This window comes from Schistocerca cancellata, chromosome 8, assembly GCF_023864275.1.
Source record: "Schistocerca cancellata isolate TAMUIC-IGC-003103 chromosome 8, iqSchCanc2.1, whole genome shotgun sequence".
Lineage (NCBI taxonomy): Eukaryota > Metazoa > Arthropoda > Insecta > Orthoptera > Acrididae > Schistocerca > Schistocerca cancellata.
This window is the reverse complement of record NC_064633.1, coordinates 238,757,143-238,783,860: the sequence shown is the minus strand read 5'-3', so window position 1 is coordinate 238,783,860 and position 26,718 is coordinate 238,757,143. Positions and strand designations below refer to the sequence as shown.

Sequence of the window (26,718 nt, the reverse complement as noted above, 5' to 3'; positions counted from 1 at the left end):
GATAGGCAGGGAGTTGCTCAGTTGGATCAGCTCCCTGGTCCTAAATCGGTACAAATCGGCAGGAGCCGGAAGGCTTCGGCCAGTAGACATTTTTTTTTCAGCCAACGTTACGTAGCCGATAATTCTGTATGAGGTAACCTCTGTTATTAACTGTGTTACAGTGTTGTCCTTCACTCTATTTCGTTTGTTTGCTTGGGTCAAATGAACTTACCATACTACCAATATCGGACGTCGATTTCGTTCGGTATCGTAATTATGATACTGCGTGGGACGTCATACAGCGCATACAGAAAGAGATCAGAACACTGACAATTTTTATTTTCCGTCTATATTATTTTTTGGAATGTGGGTTATGGTGACCGACTGATCTGTAGAGTAGCTCGATATCGAGGGTAGGTTGAAAGGTGACAGTGGGTTGTGAGTTGCCGAAGCTAATGAATGTGAGTTAGAAATCGGAGAGTTTGTCCACTCCAGGAATGGGTGTTGCGTTGTCCTTATCTTCTTGCCAGCATAACTGACAGGAAAATGTCTCAGTCGTGTGTAATTTCGTACCAGGATGCGGCTTCGCTCTATTGACGTTCTGAATCGTCGAACCGCACTGTCGTATCTTACACTGTCGAGGTAGCTTTATAGGCACGTCCCAAAAGCCAGTAAATTAAAAAAATAAATAAATATGCGAAATGATGGCACACTGATATTTGCCGCAGCCTGAGATCTAAGTGAGGTTGAAAGCTGACTGGCTGTGAGTTGGAAAAGGGGTATCAAACGCGTCAGTTAATTCGTTTCCTTTCTTATCAAAAGTATACAGAATTGTTACAGTTAGCATTGTCATTAAACATGTCAGTACATAAGACGATTTCAGTTTCGAGGTCGGGAAACATTTACGAGGTTTTTGTCTCCATGCGTGACTTGTGCTTTCGCGGAAGCATGAAACGCATGTTAGTGCGCTTCCACTGTTGGAGGCAGGTGGGTCTTGTCATCCCCGCACGACAGCGCGCTCTGTGGCGGTCTGTTTGGAGTCCGGCTTGCTTCCTCCGCTCCACACAAAACCTCAGGAAATTGGTCAAGTTATAGTTTACACACCGTAGTGTAGACTTATATTCTTCACTTGCAGCTGTTTCTTGAAACTGTGGGCAGACTTTCGCGGGAATACTATGCATTGCCTTCAAACATCCGCTTTTAGACCATGAAGAGGTGTGTTCTGTTGCCCGCTCCCAAGTTATCTGGAATCGATTTCGGCGACCTTCTCCCTTAATCTACCTCGGTAGTCACACTGAGGGAAAGTGACCGACAGTTTACGTAGAATCCGAACCAGAGTCTTCCTTGCTTATCTTCATATCACTGAGAGGTGAAGGGTACCGTAAAGACTGAAAAATTCCACTATCTGGCGGGGATTCCTTACGGTGTCATTGATCGCACTTTACCATTAGACCACCAACCCCTAAGGCATCTCCGTGAGACTCTCCCGAGGGCCAAATAACAATTCGACCTGCACTACTTCGTATACTTTAAGTATTCTGTGTTAGTCCTACTTCGTACGAGTGTCAGCCCCGCATACTGTCCTAGGATGGGTCGCATGAGCATTTTATAAACAAACTCTTTTGTATACTGATCTCATTTCCCCAATATTCTAACAACGAACGGAAGTCTGTCATGTGCTGCATGTACAACTGAACGTTGTTATCGCTCCATTTCACACGCCTACAAATTGTTAAATCTGTATTTGTATGAGTTGACTCATTCAAATTGTGACTCCTCTATGCAGTAGTCACAGAATACTACAGTTCCTCATTTTGTGAAATACACAATTTTACTTTTCTGAATATTTAACTCAAGTTGCCAGTATTTCGATCAATTTTAAATCTTATACGATCCTATAGAATATTTGGGCACTTTTTTAGTTTTTTTTTTTCAAATAAAGGGTGGTTGTAATTGAAGTGCAGCTACTCAGTGAGGTCCATTGTGGGTCGTAATTATCGTATGGCTGCGAAACTTGGTAATCATGCAAATGCGTTAATGCGGAACCGATATATGACGAAAAAAATTAGTTCCAGTTTTGCTCACCAGGTGCAAATCTGGCGCGGTACACTGTTTGTGTGACAATATGATATCCACACTATCATTTGACTAGCTGTAATGAGAGTGAACTGTATGGCTATCGAGAAGAGAGACCGTGCGCTGTTAGGGAAACTGTTTCATGTGAACGGCAGCAACTAAAGTGTAACAATGAAAGAGAATAGCCGACCAAAAGGTCTGAGGAGAGGCTGGATGTCATTAAATGCCTTAAAGGAGATGATAATGAAATTCAAAAACACGGATAAGCTTAGTCTGGCACCTGCAAATGGAACGCGCCCTATCCCGGTGGAAGTTATTAACAAGGTTGCTGCTTCTGTAACTGACCATGAAGTACGTGTCGCAGGTAGTTCCAGTGCTCCGGGAGTGTCACGAAAATTGTCCACCCCGTGGTCAACAGTATGAAAAGTTTTGTGGTCAACAACACACTAATACCCGTACCAGGTCCAGACGGAGCAGCAACAGAAACCTCATCATCCGCAAAACGATCTGAATAAGCTCTTCTGTTTCTGGCAAGGATCGGAGGTGATGACATGTGGCCGGTCAATATTCTATGGAGTGACGAGGCACATTTTACGCTATACGGTGGAGTGAATACGCGGAACCGCCTAATTTGGGGTACTGTTAAACACGCTTACGAGGAGCCACTGTACCCGCTGGATGTGAATGTGTGATGTGTATTGACAAGCTTCTTTATTCTCGGTCCGTTCTTCTTTGAAGGGAATACACCCAGATTGCCTGTCAGGTGTACCGCGACGTCTACACGTTATCGAGACCTCCTTGTACAGCATGTGATTCCTGCTTCAGAAGAGCGAAACACTGCGGGAGCTACTATTTTCGTAAAATATGAGACAACACCTCACGTCGCCCGCCCGGTGAAAGATTCCCTTAATGTAAAAATCCACAAGTTTTCAGGATGCATGGCTTGCAAGATCATCTAATTTGAATCCGCGATATTGGCACTGGGGGTACCTACAAGAATGTGTTTACAAGGGACAGCTGATATAAAGGCCAGTACACAGGAACAAGTTTCTCAGATTCCAACGGCACGGCTGCGAGCAACTGTTGCTCACGTCGTTTTAGAATGAAGCATCTCGTTGACGTCTCGGCTGCTCACATTGAACAAACTTTTCAAGCAGCGGCTAATAATAAAATCAACATTACACCTCAAACTTCCTGGCAGATTAAAACTGTGTGCCAGACCGAGACTCGAACTCGGGACATTTGCCTTTCGCGGGCAAGTGCAAGTGGTAGAGCACTTGCCCGCGAATGGCAAAGGTCCCGAGTTCGAGTCTCGGTCTGGAACACAGTTTTAATCTGCCAGGAAGTTTCATATCAGCGCATACTCCGCTGCAGAGTGAAAATCTCATTCTGGAAACATCCGCTAGGCTGTGGCTAAGCCATGTCTCCGCAATATCCTTTCTTTCAGGAGTGCTAGTTCTGCAAGGTTCGCAGGAGAGCTTCTGTAAAGTTTGATAGGTAGGAGACGAGGTACTGGCAGAAGTAAAGCTGTGAAAACGGCTCGTGAGTCGTGCTTGGGTAGCTCAGTTGGTAGAGCATTTGCCCGCGAAAGGCAGAGGTCCCGAGTTCGAGTCTCGGTCTGGCACGCAGTTTTAATCTGCCAGGAAGTTTCATATCAGCGCACACTCCGCTGCAGAGTGAAAATCTCATTCTGGAAACATCCCTTAGGCTGTGGCTAAGCCATGTCTCCGCAATATCCTTTCTTTCAGGAGTGCTAGTTCTGCAAGGTTCGCAGGAGAGCTTCTGTAAAGTTTGGAAGGTAGGAGACGAGGTACTGGCAGAAGTAAAACTGTGAGGACGGGGCGTGAGTCGTGCTTGGGTAGCTCAGCTGGTAGAGCACTTGCCCGCGAAAGGCAGAGGTCCCGAGTTCGAGTCTCGGTCTGGCACACAGTTTTAATCTGTCAGGAAGTTTCACATCAGCGCACACTCCACTGCAGAGTGAAAATCTCATTCTGGGGACATTACACCTTTCTCCTTTATTTGACCTTTTCTGCCCACGTCTTGCTCCTAACCAGTACATATGGAAACGTTTCTAAATGCATTTCGTGCACTCACAGCACCAGATCTGCAACTGACGGCCAAATCTAGAATTAAATATTTCCCCTTCGCAAATCGGTTTCTATGAACGCTTTAGAATACCTACCGAGGTTGGCTGCCACATGATAATTATAGTTCACGATGCATAGTTGTGAGTAGCTGCACTTTAATTACAACCATCCGGTAGTGCCTCATCAACGTAATCTCAACGTTTGCAGAAATCTGAAGTTATTAATGATATTGGCTGCAAGGTCATGATACACAATATGAATAGCAATGGTCGCAGCACATTATCCTGGGGAACACTTGAAGATATTTGCGTGTTTAAAGAACAGTACTGTAGAAAGAATACGTGATTAAATTTGTAGATGCTTGGGGGTGTACAGGGTGCGAAATATAGTAAACGGAGCTGCAGCCTCGTCAGCAACTATGCGTCGACTCTAACTGAGCTACGATGATAGATGTGACTTCATAGTGCTTCAACACTGTGCCAGTTAAAGTGCCTGGTGCATAGTGACATGCCTGTCACTGACAACTCATGATCAGATGTGGTTTGAACAGATACGATATCTGGAGACAGTACTGTCCAGGGCAACAGTCTAGCACCTTCTGTGTCGACATAGGTGGAGACAGTAAGCACAACATCCGTTCTTGCGTTATCTTGCTGTAAGATAAGGTTACAGAGACCTCTAAGATAGAGCACCATCAGCTGTAATTAAACTCGTCAGAAATGTAACGGTTGCAATCACCATTATCTGCTATGTGAATGAGTTACATACCCATAGGCGCTCCACGTCTTACCGTCAGGCCTTTGGTCCATATGACAGTAACGAAAGTTAATTCTCCTCCGAGCTTGCACATTTGGTTAACGATAAAGGTGACGCTAAACGCAGAACCAGGACACGTCTGAAAGGCAATGTAGTGTCCTTACTGTATTCGTTGTTGTCAGTGGGCCTACCACTGGAAAAAGAAGGAAGGAAGATTAGGTTTAACGCCCAGTCGACATCGAAGTCATTAGAGACGCGGCACAGGCTGGGATTGTGTCAAGGATGGGGAAGGAAATCGGTTCCTTTCAAAGGAACAATCCCGGCAATTGCCTAGAGCGATTTAGGGAAATCATTGAAAACTTGAATCTGTGTGGTGAGACGCGGATTTGAACCGTCATCCTACCAAATGCAAGTCCATTGTGCTAACTACTGCGCAACTTCGCTGGGTGTACGCACGCTGTTGACGTGCCTCTCCCTGCTGCCGAGTCAAGGGCAGTCACAACAGTGGTCACCATGATAATTGTCCGTGTTGCTCCAGACATCATAGCACTGTGATTGCACGTACTTATCTTCCTGCAGACTAATCCAATTCTTGATACATGGTTCCTGACATGCCGAACGATTCTGATCAGCCAAGAGAAAAATATGTCTGTTCTCTTGGAACGCCGGCCGCGGTGGTCTAGCGGTTCTAGGCGCACAGTCCGGAGCCGCGCGACTGCTACGGTCGCAGGTTCGACTCCTGCCTCGGGCATGGATGTGTGTGATGTCCTTAGGTTAGTTAGGTTTAAGTAGTTCTAAGTTCTAGGGGACTGATGACCTCAGATGTTAAGTCCCATAGTGCTCAGAGCCATTTGAACCATTTTTTTCTCTTGGAACTCTTTCGCGTGGAAATGTTTAGAAAAACCTGCCTGAGCCATGCCATAACACTTCTTTATCATCAACAAACAAAATTCCAGTTAATATTTATAATGAAAACCTTTTTGCATAATCTTTCCTTATACACGGCCTGACAAAAACAAGTAAGTGCCCAGGAGGGGAGCAGCAACCTAAACGAAACGTCACGAATTGAGAGACTTTATGACGTTACTGCACTAATTACAAAATCGAGTCAACATTACTAATAACTTCGCAGTATGAATCCTGTGAGGGATCCACTTGTATGTGAAGCCCGATTTTGTAAAATACTTCATGAAAAATGACATGAAATGGTTATCACATGTAGCAGAGATTGTATCTTTGAAACCATTAAACCAAAGATGTTGCCTGAGTGGCAGACTCGATAGTAAGTAGGGCACTCGGAGCGCAGTAGCAGTTACCGTTGTACTCTGTTATAGGTAGGATGTAAGACTTTAAGCTAGTGGCTAGCTGTGAGAATTTAGCTGTTGGCCTATGGACGCTGCATAACACAGTTTTCTAAGGTAGTGAAATTTTTTATTAGTATACGTACTTTTAAGTATGCAGCATGTGGATCTTGCTAATTTTACAATACTGACCCTTCAGTGTAGGCTAAAATGGTTCAAATGGCTCTGAGCACTATGGGACTTAACTTATGAGGTCATCAGTCCCCTAGAACTTAGAACTACTTAAATCTAACTAACCGAAGGACATCACACACATCCATGCCCGAGGCAGGATTCGAAGCTGCGACCGTAGCGGTCGCGCCGTTCCAGACTGTAGCGCCTAAAACCGCTCAGCCACTCCGGCCGCCTTCAGTGTAGGAACCCAGTATTTGCCATCAGGATTAATGTATAGATTGATTAGTTATACCCGATTTGTAATATTTTGTGTGTTTTGTAATCCTGATACAGACAAGTTAAATTTTGGAATCTATTTTGTTAAACGATGCTAGACTTTAGTCATGTAACAATCCAAGAGTGTTTAATTACGTCAGTAAGTGAGAATTGTAGAACAATTGACAAGTTCAGTGATTTTGAAGTTAACGTAAAATGTTTCATATCAGATTTTGTGAAGAAGAAACTTTTATTTTGAATACAATTTTTGAACTAAAGAATTCGGTCTTAGCATATCCCCGTATCAGTACCTCATCCTCTTTCACATCGTATTTATTTAAATCCAGTGAAATTAAAAAAAAATGATTTTTCAATCAGGGTCAGAAAAAATTAATATGCCATAATGAGAAACGTATTAATGTTTGAAACAATTTCGATGCGGGCAGCATTTCACAGTGCTGAGCCAAGATTGAATATTTTGTATGCCTATTGTGAAGAGAAGAGAATACCAAGATTACATCCGTTGCGACTCAAGAGCTAAAAAAAAAGTTTTCCATTGTTTATTTGCATAGGGAATTTTATCAGTTTATTACACAGGTCCATAGATGTCGGTGCTCACGAGACTGAGTAAACTTAAGAGGGATTGATTTCGTTATAGGCATTACATACTGGTTTTCCAGATAAAGAGGTTTAATTTTTCTTTGGATTACAGTAAAAGTGATTAAGCACACCATTTGTTCAACAACACATAACACAGTAAATTTGGATAGCACAAAGTTATTTGTAAAGAACTTTACAATCCACTTGTCAGTATGATGATGCAGATCCTATGGACTGGATGCATACGCTGCTTTGGCTAGGAAGGGTGCCGTAAAATCGCTGTATCCTCTCCTCAGGGAGGATAGTCCACAACTGTTGTAGCCGTTCCTTGGTATCACTGATACTCGCACCGGGACAGACGTGACGTCCGTGCTAGTCCCGCACGTGTTACATTGAGGACAAATCTGGGGATCTTGCTAGCTATGAGGTTACCTCAACATCATACATATAGTTCATACAGACAAACTCTTGTATGGACAAACATTGTTCTGTTGAAAAATGTCAACATGATAAATCGCATGAGAGGTAACATATGAGGACGTAGGATGTCCGAGACGCATTGCTGTGCCATTAGAGTGCTTCAGTCATTACCGGTCTTGACCTGTAGTCACACCGGCTGTCTCCCAACACCGTGACACCGGAAGTAAGGCCGTTGTGCGTCTCCAAAACGTTGGAAGTATGAGAGCTTTCTACAGATTGGCGCCATACACGCTGACGCTGGTCATCCAGGTGTAGTTCATAACAGCGATTCATCTCTGAATTCAATGCAACGCTATTAAGCGGCTATCCATGCTTCCATTTCACAGCACCACTCCAGACGCAGCCCTTTTGTACTCTGATGTTAACGGCAGTCTACGCGTGGGGAGGTAGTTCCTTAGCCCGCTGCTGCTAGTCTCCGATCAGTAGTGCGGGATGACGTATAATTTTGCAGGGAGTCCCTTTATGGTCCTCAGATGGGAAGTGAAGATGTGAAGGGCTTAAGATGTGCCTGTTGTGCAATACGGCGACCCTTCCTTGTGGTGGTCGAACGTCGTCGACCGGAAGTTTGACGACGACTGTGCCTGTCGATCCCATGCGGTCCGACATTGGGCCACTGTCACATCTGAATGACCCACAATTCAGGGTACTGCTCGATTTGACCAGCCAGCTAAATGGAGATCCACAATGAGTCTCCGTTCAAACTCTGTGAAGTGCCGATAAAGCTCTCTCACACAGTACGATTCATCTCACTTTCCTTCTTAATGATTACTCAACTGTCCACTCTACTTATACCCATCAGGCCTGGCGACAACACTAAACACGAATAACACTAATGCATTGTGGCAGCCGATTTGCTTGTCAGAGAGAATTGCGACTTATCTGCGTGGCGCTATCCTACCTAAATTGTGTAGAAACGACAATCATTTGTGTATCCTAGCATGGTGTACTCTTCATTCCTTACCTCCTTTCTTCTTGGTGTTATACTTTTGTCATAGGAAGAACGAGTAATAGGTTCATGTTTCCTTGCAAGGATTGCTCTGTCCGAGTCAGTGAGAATCGCATTGAAGCCTTCATCATAAGAAGTGTTCCCTATGACTTTGTAATTCTTTTGATATCCATCGACTGTATAAAAGTGACCACTTGCCATGTGTTTTGTACGTTATCCCGCAACCCAAGCATGTGAGGATGTTGCAAGGCGCATTTTATGAAGGAAAGGGAGGGGCAAGAAACTGTTTCCGCAGTTTCAGGAACCAGCAGGTAGTATACCTCCCTGAGGAAGAAAATCTTATTTCTTAAGTTAGTTAATATCCAGTGGCTACATATATCTACAGCAATATACATCCTCCAGTCACACCTCAGAAATCCCATCTTTGCACAAATCTAATTCTACCACAACACTGAGGGAAGTGTACGGAAGTGGTTTCAGATATTATCGAGAATGGAGCAATGCATGCGGTAATCTGAGGGATTATTATAGCTTTTTCGTACTAACGTTTCCCAGTATTGGTCAGATGCTTGAGAGGAGCGAAAACAAGACACTCTAGAAATCACACAGTGGATTATTTCCGATTTTTTTCAGTCAATCGAAGAAACATAACGGTCTGAGGGAAAATTGAAGTTTTTCGCTAACAGCTGCTGCAAAATATGTAAAAGTAAAAAAACATTCGTCTCTTCAAGACCAAGCTATTTACGCTTAAAAAGTTACATCGGTGTGATGTTTAAATGTCTAAATGGCTTCCTTCCAACCAGTTTCAATATTCAGGACATTTAGAGTACAGAAGACGTATTGAAAGCAGACCAGGTTTCAGGAAGTTCATCTCTTCCAGGCTTAGCTATTTTGCGTACAAAAAGTGGCATTGGCGTTTAATTTGACTCAAAAACTGGCTTCCTTGTAATCAAGTTGTAAATTTCGACTTCGGGAACAGAAGACAAGTGATGTGTCAAAGAGTTCACCTTTTCTTTCTTTTCTTTGTGGATAAATCTTGGAAATAAAAAAATGCGAAGTGTCAAATTCTTTATGAAATTATTTGCGTAAAAGGAAGGAAATAAAACAGATTAGAGAATCTTCTGAAATGTTGTTGAAAAATGTTCGAAATAGTGTACAGGAAATGAGGTTCCAGTTGAGAATTTAAGATTCAATTTTTACCTTACAATCTTAGAACTGTAAAGAATGCGAGAGGATATTTCTCTGGTGGATTACGTTGACCGTGAAGTCTGCATTTGTGTGCCCTTTACGTATTTCCATCGTCTATGCTATAGCACGTTTATGTATGCTTCACTTCCTTCCATACAAATACCTCCTGAAAAGAACTCCTAAAATTTTAATTTATATTCGATGTTAAGTAATTTATCTTTTTTCAGATTTTTTTTCTTTCTGTTACCAGTCGGCATTTTCTGTCCTCTCCACTTCGACCATCATCAGTTCTTTTGCTGCCAATCTACTACTTTTAGCCTCTCATTTCCTAATCCATCAACATCATCTCATTTTATTCTTCTACACTCCATCAGTCTGGCCTTACTTATGTTGATGTTCATCTTATGCACTCTTCTCATTTTCCATTCCACTCAACTGGTCTCAACTGGGCCCTTTGCCATCTCTGACAGAATGACAGTGACATCAGCCTCGCGTTTTCCTACATTTCGGAATTCAAATTGATGTTTCCCAAGGACGACGTTTTCGAGTTTTTCCACTCTTCTGTAAACAATCCGTACGTCAATTTGCTATTGTTAATAAATTGATGGTTCGGTAATACCCACATCTATCGACACCTGCCTATTTCTGAACAGGAATTATTACATTCTACTTGATGTCTGAAAGTATTTCGCCTGTCTCATGCCCAATGGAGAAGGTTTTTCATGGTCGGTTCTCTCAAATACCTCAGCAGTTTTGAAGGAATGCCATCTACTCTGGAGCCCTTGCTACGACATAGGTCTGTAAGTGATTTTCCAAATTATTGCCACAGCATCCTCTCTCCCGTCTCATCATCATTTACTTCCTCTTCTATTTCTATCAAACTATATTCTAGTTTATTTCCCTTATACAGACGCTCTATAAATTCCTTAATTTTCAACCTTCTTTGCTCAGTAAGGGCTTGTCATTTGGACTTGCTAGCCTCTTGAACATTGCCGTAGTCGTATCTGTTTTTGCATGCATGCTTCCTTGCATTTTTTCGTCTAGCCTCTACTGCTTGTCATTTTGCACATCCTGTCAATCTCATTTTTATGATTCTGTATTCCCTTTTGCTTGCTTCATTTGGTCTATCTTGTATGCTACATTATAACACACGGATTCATTACCGTTTCAATAACGAAACAGCCATTTAACTTAAACGCACTTTTTTATGCTTGCCCTTATTCAGATTATTATCAAATACCATCTGAATGAAGAAATAAGCACATTTTGTAAACTATATTCAAAAATATATAACAACAACCAAAACTTACTTTGATTCATTTTCAAATACCGCAGTACCTCCATTTCACTTGCAAGCAGGTCCTTATGATGAAGAGGACCATCGCAAATGCTCTGTTTCTGTGTTGATCGCCTCCATCCGAAAAGGGGATCAGCAGAGAAAATATCTGCCTATTTAGGAATCAGTTATTCACTCGCACTGAAAACGGTTAATAGTTCAATTAATGTTGTTCTATTAGAGATGACTGAAGGCCTCAGCAGTAAAATTGTGGGTCACTCTTGGAAGACAGCTCGTTCGATTTCAGGTAAACTCCCCTAACATAGTTCTTGGCACGATTACTTAGAAATCTGGGACAAAAGCTTCCGTAAGTAGTCGACAGATTCATTCAGATAGAAATCGCTCTCAGATCGCAATCAGATGTGTCTCACATATTTTCCCCAGATTACTTATTTAATAAGAACAATATGCCTCTCATAACCGTCCAATGCAGCTGCTGATCAAATCACCCGATAAACATTTAGTAGCGCTTTAGGTGAAGTTGTGTATGAGATAAACTGTATCAGAAAGCAAAGAAAAATCCCGTCTCTTTATCTCCAGGAAAATCTTTGATAATGGTCTTGTCTCTTGAAAGACTCGAATAGGTGATGGAAATTTTCAGCTAGATTGACATACAGCAATAATTTGGTACTCTGGTGGGCAGAAACAGATTTTTCACTTTAGTGGAAGCAGTTCTTCATAAGAATGGACACGTCGCTCTAGATAAGAGTACACATTGAAAGATAATCATGTGAATTCATCATAGTGGTATCGTAAGTCGACTGAGCGCTGGCAAACCCAGCAGTTTCGTTACCCCTCTACAGCTGCCGTAGCTTACTGATACTGAATGGATTAGAGCTTAAGGCACTCCATAGTATGCCTGATGCGACCTGTAGAATTTAACTTTGGTGAATGGGTAGCATCACGTTGTTCTCCAAACCGTACTTTCGTTTAGTTCAGGAACTTATGAACATATTTAAAAAAAGGAAAATCTCCGTTTTCAACCACCTCCGACCTATTCCACAGGTCGAAAATACACTGAGGAGCGAGCACGCAAAAGTGCCGCAACATTACGTGGCATGCGCCCGACTCATGTCTGAAACAGTGCTGAAGGGAACAGACGCCATGAATCCTGCAGCGTCTCGCCTCCGTCGGCCGTCGTAATTTAATATATTATTATTGTTATTATTATTTTTTTATTGTTGCCGAGTTACGTGGTGGGCCTTGATAAAAATGACATTTCATTCAATTTTGATTTACGATTAAATGCTTTTGTGAAGTTCTCCTTTTTAACAATATTAATCTTAAATTATTTGTTACGTTAATGAATGTTAGACTCGCTGAATCTTAAAACATGAGCTTGTAAGCTGAACAATGTAATAAACTTTTCATATTAATTTCTTCGGCTAGTCAGCTCACTTTAAAGCAAAAGATCTTTAGTTATTAATTACAATTGCGGCCCACACGCGGGCGAGAGTATTTTTTCTTACCTCCGTTAACCATTGTATTGTAGTCGGAGTCCTGGCTCTGGCTCTCGGCTATAGTACTGAAAATAAGAATCTTAAAGCTACGTATTTTCTGAAACTTCGTGCTGCTGTGGAGAAAAATGTGTATTACGTTAATAGCGGGCGAGTATTTCGCTTCCGCTAAATTTTATAAGTTAATATCGCCACGTAATGGCGCAGTTGGCTGCATCGGCCGCTGCGATTGTTGAACTGTAAATTACTTGAATGCAGGTTAATTCAAGGAAGGCGAACATGAAATTGGGATCACCTCTTACAAATTAAAAGTGCACAATAATATTAAATCAATATATTATCTGCTTAATTCGTACAAATATGCTTACATTTGCCAGCACTCGCAAGATGTCCGTCTACATACAACCAAGACAAGAGAAGAAGTGAAGAAGACTAAAAAAATTAACAAAAGAGCGTATCTTGTCGACTCTTTAGATCATTTTGTTATATTTCTTTGCACTCGAAACTTACACAGAGAAATTATTATTTTACAGGTACATTATAAAAAAATCTGTATCAATCAAGTTTTAAATGTCTCTTCTTTATAAATACTGTTTTTTAAGTGTTTTCTTATTACCTCACTAGGGACGCTATAAGGGCCATCAATAAATCCATAAGAGTACGAGTGGGTGGAGACCTCTTCTGAACAGCACGTTGCAAGGCATCCGAAATGTGCTCAATAATGTTAATGTCTGGGGAGTTTGGTGGCCAGCGGAAATGTTTAAGCTCAGAAGCGTGTTCCTGGAGCAACTATGTAGCAATTATGGGCGTGTGAGGTGTCGCAGTGTCCTGCTGGAATTGCCCAAGTCCGTCGGAATGCACAATGGACACGAATGGATTCAGGTGATCAGACAGGATGCTTATGTACATGTCACTTGTCAGAATCGTATCTAGCCGTATCAGGGGTCCCATGCCACTCCAGCTACACGCCACCCACACCATTACAGAACCGCTACCGGCTTCAACAGTCCCCTAATGACATGTTGCCTCCGTGGATTCATGAGGTTGTCTCCATACCCGTAGGCATCCATCCATTCGATACAATTTGAAAAGAGACTCGTCCGACCAGGCAACATATTTCCAGTCATCAACAGCCCAATGTCGGTGTTAACGGGCCCAGGGGATACGTAAAGCTTTCTGTCATGCAGTCATCAAGGGTACACGAATGGGTCTTCGGCTACAAAAGCCCATGTCGTTGATGTTTCGTTGAATAGTTTTCACTTTGACACTTACTGATGCCCAGCATTTATTTCTACAGAAATTTGCAGGGTTGCACTTCTGTCACATTGAACGATTCTCTTCGGTCGTCGTTGGTTCCGTTCTTGCACGATGTTTTTCCGACCGCAGCGATATCGGGGATTTGATGTTTTACCGGATTCCAGATATTCATGGTACAGTCGTGAAATGGTCGTAAGGGAAAATCCTGACTTCATGGCTGCGTCGGAGATGCTGTGTCCCATCGCTCGTGCGCCGACTATAACACCGCGTTCAAACTTGCTTAAATCTTGATAACCTGCCATTGTAGCAGCAGTAACCGATCTAATAACAGTGCCAGACACTTGTTGTGTTATAGAGGCATTGCCGACAGTAGCGCCGCATTCTGTCTGCTTGCATATCTCTGTAATCTCTGTACTTGAATACCAGTACTCTGTACTATACCAGTTTCTTTGGTGCTTCAGGGTAATTCGATGAAAGCGAATTTCATGACATTAGCTGAATTAGATATACAGGGTGAAGCGAAATTTGCGGACTCGGGCTTCGCAGAGCGACTTCTCACATGCCAGCGATAAAAAAATGTCTGTCACAAAGTTTTGCCCGGCGAGTACATCCGGCAGAAAAAGGACGTTAAAGAGTGGCAGTCTGGCAACACTGTAACCACATACATGGTAACTGCCTCTGACAGCACAAGTTATTTGTGGTGTGCAGTTGGTGCAGTGGATAGAGTTTTGGGTTAGCATGCAGGAGATCGTGGGTTCAACGTTCGAGTGGGGCGCATTTTTTTTTATTTACTAATTTCATTCTGATATTTCATACTGTAATGTATATCGTTTCTCATGTTACATGTATCCTCAATTTAGAACCTTAAACATGGCTGCAGCAGCAACTGTTGAAAATCTTCACGGTAAATGATAACAGCCAAACAGTTGCAGAATAAAGATTTATTGAAATCCTTGATCACAGTTTCGGTATATCTAAATATACCTTCATCATAAGCAAAAATACTCTAAAATAACATCCTGCAGTGGCGATGCATAAAACAATCGTGCCAAAAGCGTCATCAGTAGTTAAAATCTAATTACTGACGACGCCTGTGGCACGATTGTTTTACGCATCGCCACTGCTGGATGTTATTTTAGCGTATTATTGCTTCTGATGAAGGTATATTTAGACCGTGGTCAAGTATTTCAATAAATCTTTATTCTGCAACTGTTTGGCTATTATGATTTACTGTGAAGCTAAATTTAGAACGTTTTGTAATACTGAACACAACAGATACATGGTTAGACAAATAAGAAATAGACAGTTGAAACGATTAATGGAACCATGGGGATAACACACAGAAATAGTAACCGGGTTTGGACATTATTTGCAAAGCATGTTGCTAGTCCTACTGATAACGTAAGGCTCTAACGAAATATAATGGACTTGAACAAGGCAAGAATAATAGTTGGTACTAATCTATGTGACCATTAGAGGAACGTTAAAAAAAGACAGGTATCGTGACTAGTAGAAGAAGTGGTAAGAATAAATTCGAGCCCGCGACGTGGGAAGGGCGTCTTTCAAAGCTGACCAATCTTCCATTTCTACGATTGTAGTATGTAAGTGCAAATGTTTTCCAGAAGACCCGCTGCAATCGCTGTTGACGATTAAGATGCCAGATACCGTATCACCTGAACTACATTTACCAAATAAAAAACATATCCTCGAACCCAGGATCGAGCCCTCAACCTCCTGCATGCTAACCCAGAACACTATCCACTGCACCAACTGTACAGCGCATCTGACGTGTTTTGAGAGAGATAGTTACTGTGCATGTGGTTTCAGTGTTGCCACATTGCCACTCTTTAACGTACTGTAGATTTACTTCCCAACAGTCGGACCTCGACTCGCGCCCTATTTTCCACACTGGCATACCGTGACTAACATAATATGTATGTCCGTAGCTTGTGGTCTATTGGCGAGCGTTGCTGCCTCTGGATCATGGGGTCGCGTGTTCGATTCCCGGTCGGATTGGGGACTTTCTCTGCCCGGGGACTGGGTGTGTGTGTTGTCCTCATCATTTCATCATCATCATTCGTAACAGTGGCTTGATTGGATTGAGTAAAAAAACCGGACTGTGTAAAAATTGGAACTTTGTACGGGTGCTGGTGACCACGCAGTTGAGCGCCCCACAAACCAAACATCCTCATCTCTTAATATGTATCACGCTGGGTATGGAGCCATATATTGTGCTTCGCATGTACACTCCTGGAAATGGAAAAAAGAACACATTGACACCGGTGTGTCAGACCCACCATACTTGCTCCGGACACTGCGAGAGGGCTGTACAAGCAATGACCACACGCACGGCACAGCGGACACACCAGGAACCGCGGTGTTGGCCGTCGAATGGCGCTAGCTGCGCAGCATTTGTGCACCGCCGCCGTCAGTGTCAGCCAGTTTGCCGTGGCATACGGAGCTCCATCGCAGTCTTTAACACTGGTAGCATGCCGCGACAGCGTGGACGTGAACCGTATGTGCAGTTGACGGACTTTGAGCGAGGGCGTATAGTGGGCATGCGGGAGGCCGGGTGGACGTACCGCCGATTTGCTCAACACGTGGGGCGTGAGGTCTCCACAGTACATCGATGTTGTCGCCAGTGGTCGGCGGAAGGTGCACGTGCCCGTCGACCTGGGACCGGACCGCAGCGACGCACGGATGCACGCCAAGACTGTAGGATCCTACGCAGTGCCGTAGGGGACCGCACCGCCACTTCCCAGCAAATTAGGGACACTGTTGCTCCTGGGGTATCGGCGAGGACCACTCGCAACCGTCTCCATGAAACTGTGCTACGGTCCCGCACACCGTTAGGCCGTCTTCCGCTCACGCCCCAACATCGTGCAGCCCGCCTCCAGTGGTGTCGCGACAGGCGTGAATGGAGGGACGAATGGAGACGTGTCGTCTTCAGCGATGAGAGTCGCTTCTGCCTTGGTGCCAATGATGGTCGTATGCGTGTTTGGCGCCGTGCAGGTGAGCGCCACAATCAGGACTGCATACGACCGAGGCACACAGCGCCAACACCCGGCATCATTGTGTGGGGAGCGATCTCCTACACTGGCCGTACACCACTGGTGATCGTCGAGGGGACACTGAATAGTGCACGGTACATCCAAACCGTCATCGAACCCATCGTTCTACCATTCCTAGACCGGCAAGGGAACTTGCTGTTCCAACAGGACAATGCACGTCCGCATGTATCCCGTGCCACCCAACGTGCTCTAGAAGGTGTAAGTCAACTACCCTGGCCACCAAGATCTCCGGATCTGTCCCCCATTGTGCATGTTTGGGACTGGATGAAGCGTCGTCTCACGCGGTCTGCACGTCCAGCACGAACGCTGGTCCAACTGAGGCGCCAGGTGGAAATGGCATGGCAAGCCGTTCCACAGGACTACATCCAGCATCTCTACGATCGTCTCCATGGGAGAATAGCAGCCTGCATTGCTGCGAAAGGTGGATATACACTGTACTAGTGCCGACATTGTGAATAATCTGTTGCCTGTGTCTATGTGCCTGTGGTTCTGTCAGTGTGATCATGTGATGTATCTGACCCCAGGAATGTGTCAATAAAGTTTCCCCTTCCTGGGACAATGAATTCACGGTGTTCTTATTTCAATTTCCAGGAGTGTATGTCCACTACTCAACACTGTCCAGATTACCTTTCCCAAGCTCCGAGTTTTCAGTGATGGTATTTGCTAAGTGCTTTCATTGAGCGGTTAGCAAAAGTATCCGTGTGGGACAGGTCGACAGCATCCCACATCGAGGAAACGCTTTACATTACACCTGTACTATGTTGGCCTGTGAGTTGTTTGTCTGTGTTCCTTTGCAGTCCAACATATCCGACTGGTGACGATAACAGTGGCCTCAGCAGCAGCCACTTTACAAAAGTCGACGTACATACAAACAACAGGTGAACAAGCAAGTCCTTTCACGTCATATGGTCCAGAGAAACTCACATTCTGAGCGATTTAAAGCACTGGAATGGTACTGATTAGCTGCAGTGGTCCACATATTATTTTTCTTCTTTTTTCTCATTTACTTAACACAGAGAACAAATTTTTCTACTCTGAGCAAAGTATTTGCTTGGATGATTTTATATGACAATGTTTACATGATGCTCTTGTTCATACGAGCACTTGCTATGGTAATGGCAGAGTGGATCAGTGAACAGATGACTATTAGCTACAAATTTATTTCAGTCAATAGTGACTTTAGTTTATGAACACTGGCTTTAAATGAACTTTGCGGTTATCGGATTTAGTGGGTCGGACGCAACCAATTACGCAGTCCTAACCCACCACTCGGACCGTCGCGAAGGGTCAGCATTTAATTGGCTCCTATGCTTTCCAAACCCTGCATAGGATGCCCTGTAGTGTTGCGAGACTAGTACCAGCTAGAGAAAGAACTTAGCGAAAGGGAAACGTAAGGAGCCCGCAAGAAGTTGAATCTTTGTGATGGTCCGTGGGGCATGGTGTATCTGGTAGCACCCTGCTTGAAAAAGTCAGGGATCAGCTTCAAATTTCAGCGACACAGTACTTGTGTTTTCTGCATAAAATAACTCGGTCGAAGAATCTGAAATTAGTAGAAACCGCAAGACATCTTTTTAGAAAAAGAGGTATAAGATCCGACCATCGGATTTAGGTTTCCTGTGGTTTCTCTTCTTCACGTTGGGTAAATACTAAAACTATAACTTAATATTTCTTGCAGCCGATGTATTTCTCCGTTCCTGTACATTCTGAGCTTGCACTCCGTCTCTAAAGGTCACTACGTCGACAGAACTATAAATTCTATACCTTACACCCATTTATATTTCTGGCCATCAATACAATGCCTGACAAAAAAAGTTAAGCACCCGGAAGGGAAGGAGCAAATGAAATTAAACATCACGAGATGAGAGAGTATATGATGTTACTCCTCTGATTAAAAAAACAAGTCAAAATTACAAATAACTTGACAGTATGAACCGAGACATCAATATCTTGTAGCAGACCCTCTGGTCTGGATGTATACGCTGCAGCCTTGGCTTAGATTGGTGGAATAAATCCACTGTATCCTCTCTTGAGGCATGCTGACACACAGTAGTTGTAACTGGTCTCTGAAATCCTGCATACTGGCGTTGGGACAAAGTTGACATATGGGTTGGTCCCACATATGTTCTGCTGGAGACAGATCTGCGAGTCTTGTTGGCCACGAGAGTACTCAACATCACGAAGACAGGTTGTAGGGATACATTCATTGCATCAACAAATATTTTCCGGTTGCTAAAAACGTTCAACAGCCTAGATCTCATAAATATTTATGTAAGATAACCAGGGTCGACAGAATTTGCTGTAATTTTCAGGTCTTCAAAAATCATTCTGTTGTGAAACGTGTTCATTTTACGTTGCAAATCACGCCAAGTTGTCATGTGATAAAAATCAGCACAGAATAAAAGTTGTGTCATAATTAAAATACTTAAAAACGTAAAGCATCTTGTGCAAATGGTCATGCACTATATACAGGGTGGTCCATTGATAGTGATCGAGCCAAATATCTCACGAAATAAGCATCAAACGAAAAAACTACAAAGAACGAAACTCGTCTAGCTTGAAGGGGGAAATAAGACGGCGCTATGGTTGGCCAGCCAGATGGCGCTGCCATAGGTAAACGGATATCAACTGCGTTTTTTTAAATAACAATCCCCATTTTTACTACTTATTCGTGTAGCACGTAAAGAAATATGAATTTTTTAGTTGGACCACTTTTTTCGCTTTGTGATAGATGGCGCTGTAATAGTCACAAACATATAAGTACGTGGTATCATGTAACATTCCGCCAGTGCGGACGGTATTTGCTTCGTGATACATTACCCGTGTTAAAATGGACCGTTTACCAATTGCGGGAAAGGTCGATATCGTGTTGATGTATGACTACTGTAATCAAAATGCCCAACGGGCGTGTGCTATGTATGCTGCTCGGTATCCTGGACGACATCGTCCAAGTGTCCGGACCGTTCGCCGGATAGTTCGTTGTTTAAGGAAACAGGAAGTGTTCAGCCACGTGTGAAACGTCAACCACGACCTGCAACAAATGATGATGCCCAAGTAGGTGTTTTAGCTGCTGTTGCGGCTAATCCGCACATCAGTAGCAGACAAATTGCGCGAGAATCGGGAATCTCAAAAACGTCGGTGCTGAGAATGCTATATCTACATCGATTGCACCCGTACCATATTTCTGTGCACCAGGAATTGCTTGGCGACGACACTGAACGTCGTGCACAGTTCTGCCACTGGGCACAAGAGAAATTACGGGACGATGACAGATTTTTTGCACGCGTCCTTTTCAGCGACGAAGCGTCATTCACCAACAGCGATAACGTAATCCGGCATAATATGCAATATTGGGCAACAGAAAATCCACGATGGCTGCGACAAGTGAAACATCAGTGACCTTGGTGGGTTAATGTATGGTGCTGCATTATGGGAGGAAGGATAATTGGCCCCCATTTTATCGATGGCAATCTGAATGGTGCAATGTATGCTGATTTCCTACGTAATGTTCTACCCATGTTACTACAAGATGTTTCACTGTATGACAGAATGGCGATGTACTTGCAACATGATGCATGTCGGGCACATAGCTCGCGTACGGTTGAAGCGGTGTTGAATAGCATATTTCATGACAGGTGGATTCGTCGTCGAAGGTGATCACACGTGGTTCGCCCTAACCTGTATGTCCGCCCCCCGCGTTCGAATGCAGTCCAACATCAGGCTACTGTCATCCGCATCAGAATGCCCCACAGATTCGGATATTGCACGGTTCGACCAGCTGAGCAAATGGAGACCCACAGTGACGCTCCTTTCAAAGCCTACACGAGTATGGCCACGAGCAACAGTAATACACTTGACAGCCGTTCTACCTGTCACAAGTAATTGAGACTCGAATCATTTACATTTCCGTCGATGCTGTGTACCTGTTCGAAGAGACATTCATGTCCGACCACGTTTTCCGGACGCTTGACACTTTCATATCAGATAGTATATATGGTTACGGTCAGATACGCTATGATTATGTTCGCAAGACATAGCATGGGAGCCAGTCACCTGCACTGCCAGTAAGATATGTAATCACACAAGGTGGTTCATGTGCGACGTTTTGTCGGTAGCTAAACGGGATCCAGTACTCCAGTAAGTAGGCTGCGATCACCGCATGACGCCACGCTCTTTGCTCGGTCACTGTGGTAGCTAGCGACCTCGTATAACGAGAATATACTGGAAGAGTGATGAATGGATTTCAAAAAAAATTGAATTTAAAATTTTTAAATGTTGTCACAATCTACTCGTTAAACAATATAATCTTACTTTGAAGGTATAGAGCGTAATAAGTCAAACATTACGCAGTTAGAAACAGTGTACGTGCCCGAGGCACCGTAACTCAGGCAAGAAAATTGTACAGACTTCGTTCATTCAGTATTACGGATTGAGAGTGCTTAGTGACTCCCAACACACTTTACACATAATTTCAGATATTTTCAAATTTTTTTCTGTCTTACACCCCTCACAAAATAATGAAAGGAAAGAAGTTTATTTACATTTTCACTGCTCATACAGTATAACTTCAGTAACAGGCATAACTTTAAATTTTATTACTTATTTAACACATCTTTTCATAGACCACGCACATATACTACTGAATCTACCTGCAAAATTATGTCACGGTACGTCACATAGTTCTGGAGATATGGCATGATAGACACTGAGATGAGGAAAAACTACTTTTTCTTCTAACAGAGAGCAAGTTACCCACACTGTACTCAATCAATGTTTGGTAATTAGAGTTCTATAAATCAGAGCTCGATTCATACAGAATGAAAGCTGGGAGGTTAACTGGTGGTTTCTAAAGGCAGATACACAAATAACTGCATGCTTAACTGGCGTCCACTCGGAAGTGCGCTCGCCAGTGCATGCTTCAGCGTGTGTAGGATAAATCTGCGTCAGCATAAGGAGTGTACAAACAGCTTGATGCATGACCGAATTTCGACTACGGATGCTGGTGCAAGCGTTCAAGTGTGTGCATGTTTGAGCTTGTGTACCAGGAACAGGGAGGCTTGTGCAAGCATTCGCCAGTGACTTGATTTGATTTAATTTTTATTTAGCGCTGTTAAAGTACGTTTCCTACAAAGGTTGTACGGTAATGTACGACAAGCCAAGGAATATATTTTTACACGGAAGGAAAGAGAAGAAAGACAATAGTGCCGTGAGACTGTTTCTGAAGCATGCCTACTGCGAATAGTATGGGACTAAAATTTTTGTTTCCATTTCAGCTCCCTCCGCCACACACCACGTTTCGTATTTTACTTTTTTTTTAACAGAAGCAACAAGGCTGCCAAAGCCAGCGCATCGTCGTCAGAGCTCGACCATTTCTGATAAAGAAATGGATGCTTGTACTTGCACGCTTTCGCTTGTGCGCTTCTCAGGCATGCAGTTTCATGTGTGACCGCTCCACCAGCACAGACTGCAACAGCCAGTTGCAGTACTGACGCCAAATCACAGTAACTGGTGAGCTGATGCCCTACCGTTCCTCTCTCTGAGTTCCGCTCACCGTTGTCAGCAAATGTTGCTGCTAGTCGGAAGTGCTAAATTGCGCGGGGGTTCTGTCGCACTTATTTCTATGGTCGATCCCAATTGGTTTAGTTTGGCCTCAGCTAAGACCGATAAGCCATTTACCACGCTGTCTCTGTAACAAGTTAGTCTGGCCTATAACGCCGATATGCCATATACCATGCTGTACTTGCAACAAGCTAGTTTGGCCTCGGTTAACATCGATGTGCCACCCACCACGCTGTCCTTGCAACAAACTACTCTGGCCTCGTTTAGCACAGATATGCCACCCACCGTGCTATCCTTTGAGCACACTAGTTTGGTCTAGAATAACTCTGATATGCCACCCACCACGCTGTCGAACTGAAATTCTGACAACGCTTCATTAATTTCCAGATGCACCTTGACCTTCTGCAACCCGTCTACTGCTGCTACTGGTACTACCAAGGTTGATTGGAGCTCGCTAACAGATGTTGTTATGGCACGGCGGCCAAGGCATACACTTAGATGCCATGTTTGCAGCTTCCAAAGCAAATAACATTATGCAGCCGACAGTGACGTAGCTGATACGTTCGGCCACCATCTGGAAACGAAATGACTGCACTAACTGTCTTTGAAAACTTTTGTTTGAGATTCTGCTTGCTGTGGGAGATGCCAATGGCAAACGAAAACTCTACTATTTGTCCACGACTGCCAATGATGAGACCGATGGACCAGTAATTGCTGCCGTAACTACTGAATCCCGATTTGCTAAGTTACCGGACAGTCAGGTGCTCAGGAAATCAGATGAAGACTTTGACTGGTGATCGTAGAAAACAGCGACTATTACTGGTGCTAAGAAAGTCGACACCAGAAGTATAGTGAAACACAGTTTGCACTGATGCTGTTACTGCGTGAGAACTGGCAATTTGGAGTACAACTCTCATGGCTTGATCAGACTTCAAAATCTCGCAATTTCTTCTCTAACAGGAGCTAGACTTGTAAATACAACACGTAATAATGATTCCGCATACTACGCGCCACACTATTTAAAAGAAAAATCACACCAGCTTGCTAAGCCTTGAAAGTCAAGAGTCCATGCTGTGTTTGTTCACTTACATTGTTCTTGCAATGATTAAATTTGAGCCTTGTTGCATGTACGTGGGTTTGGTGACTGCTAAAGGCCGCCAACAAACCACAAACGTCAGAAAATTTCAAATTATTGCAATCCGAGACTGGGCGCAGTTTGTACATCTCTTTGTACTCTTCATCACTAGAAGACAGCAGGAAGTACACTCTGATGTACAGGATCAGCTGCGTGACGTGCCTTGCAGTGAAGAACGAAACGAAGTAAACTGACCTCCCAGCTCTCGTTTGCCTTGTCGGAGCAGATAAATGGAAGGAGAAAGCAATGATCCCGCAGCCCAGACTGTTGTTGGTTTTGCACCAGTTGTAAAAGCAACGTCTGTTGTGGCTGCTGGAATTCCTACTGCTTTCCAAGCTGTTGCTGTTTCTGAAACTGCAGCTACCGCAACTTTATAAAGTCAACATCCATTCTTCATACTGAGTAGTTACACAGTCAGCACTTCTCTCTCTCTGCCTTAGGCGGCACAATTAGAACGCCGTTTACGATCACTCGTACTAACAGTGATGCAGAGAGTGGTAACATAAAGGCGGTTCCTGTGGGCGGTGACGGTGTGTTCACGAAGTGAACAGCTAGCCAGAGGCAGAGTCAAGAGCAGTAAAAATCGTTGAAAGAGTGCGCAAACAGTCCAGGAACAATTCGTGTCGAAAAACGTTAACCCAGAAAAGGTTAATTACATTGCTATCAGTGACGCGTGTCGAAGGCTTCAGAGCAGAGTTGCGATCTATCAAAATAACGGTTCTGTAGTTTTGGTGCACTACGTAAATGACGCAGTAAATTTCAGTATTGCCGGTACTAATGGTAGCATTGATAGGAAAAGAAACATAAATAATAGTGTAAGAAAGAAACTGTGAGCCTACGACATCTCCTTGATCTTTTTTGTTTGGTTGTTTGTTTAGCACATAATTATAACCACACATAATTCAGCGTTAATCCGTTGTGTATTTTATATCCTTACAAAATATAAAATGCATTTTATAAGTAATATAAATTAGTTGATTGTGTAACTTCTGTGTTCCTATGTAAACCAAGCAGTAATTTTTGTTGCAAGTACAGTTTACATACACAATTATAAAAACCATATATATAATTATTGTTGATAGTTTGGACTCATGAGGAGGTATTAAATAGAACTGGGGAGAAGAAGGGATCGGTTGGTAGGATATGTTCAGAGGCATCAAGGGATCACCAATTTAGTACTGGAGGGCAGCGTGGAGGGTAAAAATCGTAGAAGGAGACCAAGAGATGAGTACACTAAGCAGATTCAGAAGGATGTAGGCTGCCGTAGGTACTGGGAGATGAAGAAGCTTGCACAGGATAGAGTAGCATGGAGAGCTGCATCAAACCAGTCTCAGGACTGGAGACCACAACAACAATAACAATTTGGACTCAACAGAACGTTCTTCATCATGTTCAAAGGCAAGAGTTTCCTGTTATTCCTGATAAATGTGAAAGCTGTTTATGAATAACAGAAATATGTTTTACATAAGTTCTGAAGTAATGAAGAAGCGATGTTTGATATATTTTTGTTTTGTATCCTTTATTTACCGTCACTCAGTTTCTAGATGGGTCAGTTTTTACGAAATCTAATAAGACACTGATCGCTTACGTAAAGAAAGCAATCGTCATGAGGTGACGCCCCATAGGTATGCAACATACCTAAAGTACAGGTAATGCGGGTATGCCCTTAACTGGCCAAAGCTACTAGGAAAACTACCGTAGTATACGCTTACTTAACATTTTATACCGTAGCCTAAGGTAGTTTTACAGCTCTGCTTGGGCGAATAGCAAGAACTGCCGGACAACTGTGGGCCAGCGGTATTTATGGACACCACAGCGTTAGTGATCGGGTCCACACGACAAGCCAGCAGCAGTGATCTCCCCCCGGGGAGGGCATTGAGTCAAACAGAGCTTGGATGGAGTGTACAGGTACAGCTGCCCATGCAGCTTCAACACGATACAACAGTTCATCAACAGTAGTGACTGGCGTATTGGGACGAGACAATTGCTGGGCCACCATTGCCAAACGTTTTCAATTGGTGAGAGATCTGGAGAATGTGCTGGCCAGGGCAGCAGTCGAACATTTTATGTATCCAGAAAGCCCCGTACAGGACCTGCAACATGCGGTCGTGCATTATCCTGCTGAAATGTAGGGCTTCACAGGGATCGAATGAAGGGTAGAGGCCGGCCGGTGTGGCCGTGCGGTTCTAGGCGCGTCAGTCTGGAACCGCGTGACCGCTACGGCCGCAGGTTCGAATCCTGCCCCGGGCATGGATGGGTGCGATGTCCTTAGGTTAGTTAGGTTTAAGTAGTTCTAAGTTCTAGGGGACTGATGACCACAGATGTTGAGTCCCATAGTGCTCAGAGCCATTTGAACCATTTTTTTTGAAGGGTAGAGCCACGGGTCGTAACACATCTGAAATGTAACGTCCACTGCTCAAAGTGCCGTCAATGCGAACAAGAGGTGACCGAGACGTGTAACCAATGGCACCCCATACTATCACGCTGGGTGATACGCCAGTATGGCGACGACGAATACACGCTTCCAATGTGCGTTCACCGCGATGTTGCCAAACACGGATGCCACCATCATGATGCTGTAAACAGAACCTGGATTCGTCCGAAAAAATGACATTTCGCCATTCGTGCACCCAGGTTCGTCGTTGAGTACACCATCACAGGCGCTCCTGTCTGTGATGTAGCGTCAAGGGTAACCGCAGCCATGGTCTCCGAGCTGATAGTCCATGCTGCTGCAAACGTCATCGAACTGTTCGTGCAGATGGTTGTTGCCTTGCTAACGTCTCCATCTGTTGACTCAGGGATCGAGACGTGGCTGCACGATCCGTTACAGCCATGCGGATAAGATGCCTGTCATCTCGACTGCTAGTGATACGAGGCCGTTGGGATCCAGCACGGCGTTCCGTATTACCCTCCTGAACCAATCGATTCCATACTCTGCTAACAATCATTGGATCTTGACCAACGCGAGCAGGAATGTCGCGATACGATAAACCGCAATCGCGATAGGCTACAATCCGACCTTTATCAAAGTCGGAAACGTGATGGTACGCATTTCTCCTCCTTA

General features: G+C 43.8%; 1 protein-coding gene across 1 annotated transcript in view; it reads left to right on the top strand.

Annotated features, from left to right (window-relative positions):
- Nucleotides 1-26,718, top strand: part of LOC126094691 (myrosinase 1-like) — a 145,033-nt gene that overhangs the window by 84,636 nt on the left and 33,679 nt on the right. The window lies entirely within an intron of this gene.